Below are 3,391 nucleotides of genomic sequence, written 5' to 3' on the forward strand. Positions count from 1 at the left end.
ATGGGAGAAAAAACCATACCTCCATCGAAGTCCGGGGGTCTTTATATAGGATCCTGGAGAGGCGCGTGCACGCTTCCCAAGGCATGCACGTTCCTCAAAGCATACCTCAGAATGGTTGTGTCAGAAAAGCATGTCTAACGTCATAACGCAATTGTCCGAGCATATCTCTGCCATGGCAGCGGAAACTTCCTCCTACGATTCTTGGTACGGCTCGGTCGCCGACCATGCTGCTTGTCGGCTGCAGACGTCTCGAGAATGATATCACTAGCTGCTCCTTTTGTCCTCTTCTAAACCCTTTGTCTCTAATTGGATCAGACGGGCTGATCGCTAGGCCTCCAGGGCGCCTGGGTATACACACACCTCGGACCGGGCGAGACGGCCGCTCGGCCACATACTCGGATGGGGCACCAACTAGTTGTTCTGCAGCTCGGCAGAGCAGCTTAGCTACTCGGCATAGCGGTTCCTCTATAAAGGAGCTTGTGAGCGTCGGAAGCTCAACCCGAGGTCGAGCTGTCTTCGTGCCGGCCCGGGGTCCACTCAGGCCGTTCGGCCAGGAGACTTCCTCCCTGCTCAGCCGGACCTTTGACTCTCCCGTGTCATTGCCCTCTTCCTCTGTGGGCCCCTGATCCTTACCACCAGATCAGGGGAACAATAAGCAGGAGGAAGAGAGCTAGATTCAATATGCCTTAATTGAACCAATCTCTTCCTTTATATACCCGACCCAACCTATGGAGACTATCCACCATAAAGCTCATCCTTCATTAATAGCCCATCAATGTTAATGAATCAGGTAATTCATTAACAACCCATCAATATTAATGAATTGGATTATTGGATCTACATATTTAATCCACCTCTATTTAATCCAAACCCCCTTTACATGCAATTAAATATTAGATCACTTAATTGGGGTTTAATTTCCTTAATGATAATTAGTTGTGTGAGTGTGTTAATCAAATGTAAGCCTATTTTATGGAGATTAAGCCCGCCCATATATGCTTAATTAGATTTAGTCCACCCATGTAGACTTAATTTTACAATCTTCCACTTGAGCTATACTTGATTCCTTATACACCACACGACTCCTTAGTTGAGCTTAACATGTCAAACTTTATGGGTTAAATACCATTTTAGATAATCTCGTCCATTAAATCAATTGGTATAGGACTAAAAAAGTCATAGCTACTATAATTGTAACAAGACCCAACAGTAATCACAATACTAATATAATTAATGACATAAATTAAATGTGGATATGCAGTATAAGAATGACACAAAATGTGATCTATAAGTGCTCATTCTCAATAAGTCCTCTTTATGACCAAACTGAATCCAAATCATATTTACCAAAACCTTATGCTAAATTACAGTAGTAAATCATGATTTAACTTTATGACTCCAAATAGAGTCCACATCATATTTACAACAATCAAATGCAAAATCATAATAGTAAATATGATATCTATATGTCAAAGAAAGTTAAAATCATGCACACATATAGAAAAACTACAGTATATACAATGAGCCAAAAAAATATGTGTTCATGAATATAGAGCATCACACAAAATATAAATTTCTACATAATTGATATTTCATCAAAAGGAAGAACCTCCATATTTAGCACATATTGATGAAACACCTTGGGTGACAAACCCTTGGTGAATAGATCCGCTAACATGGAATCTGTTCTTATATGCTCTATCATTATTTGACAATTTTAAACTCTTTCTTTAACCGCCAAAAATTTTATGTCGATGTGTTTAGACTTTACGAACCGTAGTTGTTCTTGGAATATAATTCTACAATTTTATTATCATAGTTTATCCTCAATGTCTGATATGCATAGTTTGTATACACTTTTATCCTTATTTTAACGTATATCTACTTGCATTTCTTGATTATATTCTATGTTGTTGCACCCTATTTTATCGTTATTTCAACATTATTGCTCTTTTTGTCAAAGATCTGCTCTTTTATCATTTTTTGATTGATAGGTTGAGATTTGGAGAAGAAATGGAGACAAAACACATCTCGGAACTACACCAATAAGAAGTAGAGGCTAGCCATGCTTCTTGGCATGGTTGTGCCTCCCAGAGTCAAAAGCCAAGACATGGTCCTGCCCTTGGCATGCTCGTGTCCCTTATATCCGGAGTTGTTGCCGTCGAGAGCCCAAAAGGGAAGTGTTGGAATTTAGCTAAATTTTCTATATTGTATAGGGATAGAGGATAGGAGATGAGCAATCCATAACACATTGATCAATATTACAATGAAACTGAACCCCTAGAACACTCACCTTGACCTACTCTCCTCAAAACTCTCTTCCTCTCTCTCATTCTCTCAACCTTAGTTCACGAGACTTCAACCAATATTTCAATCATCTAGCTAGCTAGTCATGTGACCTGACTAGTGCTCATCAATCCCTGTGGGATCAATATTTTATTACTTGCGATAAAATTGTGCACTTGCGGTTACGTTAACAAGTTTTTTGTATCATTGTTAGAGATTATTTAACATTAGTGACGAACACTTAAGTTAGACTATACATTATAAATATTTGTACATAGTTTGTATTTTTATTTCTACACGTTTAATTCTCACAATTTTAATTTCTGCACTTATATTCTTTTATATTCAGAAAATACAAAAAACTATTCTTGAATTGTCTTGCTCTTGTATGCAAAGGTTTAATTCTACAAGAGAATTATTACCTATAGACCCAAAGATTGAAAGGGCCTTTAGAAGAAGGAAAATTCTGCAAAATTAACAAGCGTATCAAGCAAGATAAAACATGGCGAACAAACCTCTTAAAGATTACGCATCACCATATACTTGAGGTCACTAGTCTAGTATCATCAAGCCGACCATCGGAGCTAATAATTTTGAGATTAATCTTGTAGTAATTATAATGGTCCAAGAACATTAGTTTGGTGGAGGTGCACATGAGGACCTAAACAAACATTTAGAGGTTTTTAATGAAATTTGTGGAATAACAAGCATGAACGAAGTACTAGTTGATGTAGTAAAACTACTCCTATTTGTTTTTTCTTTGAGAGATAGAGCAAAACTCTGGCTCACATCTTTACCAGCAAACAATATTACATCTTGGGCATAGTGTGAGTAAGCATTTCGAGATAAATTCTATCCACCGAGCAAAACAAGACACATGATAAATCAAATTGCTAACTTCAAACATACTAATATAGAATCTCTTTATGAGGCGTGGGATAGATTCAAAAGTATGCTCAAATTGTGCCCATATCATGGATTGAAAAAATAGTTAGCGATTCACACTTTCTACAATGGAATCAATAACCACACTAAAGTATCTCTTGATTCCACATTTAGCAAAGTACTTATGAACAAAAGTCTAGATGAAGCCAAAGAGATAATA

At 37.5% G+C, this 3,391-nt stretch overlaps 1 non-coding gene across 1 annotated transcript; it reads right to left on the reverse strand.

Moving 5' to 3' along the window:
- Positions 1-3,157: 3,157 nt before the first annotated feature.
- On the reverse strand, positions 3,158-3,267 carry LOC122018230. Its single transcript, XR_006121659.1, has one exon. It is a non-coding gene; the product is annotated as a small nucleolar RNA R71 (small nucleolar RNA).
- Between the last annotated feature and the right edge of the window lie 124 nt (positions 3,268-3,391).

Source organism: Zingiber officinale, chromosome 8B (genome assembly GCF_018446385.1).
Source record: "Zingiber officinale cultivar Zhangliang chromosome 8B, Zo_v1.1, whole genome shotgun sequence".
NCBI lineage: Eukaryota > Viridiplantae > Streptophyta > Magnoliopsida > Zingiberales > Zingiberaceae > Zingiber > Zingiber officinale.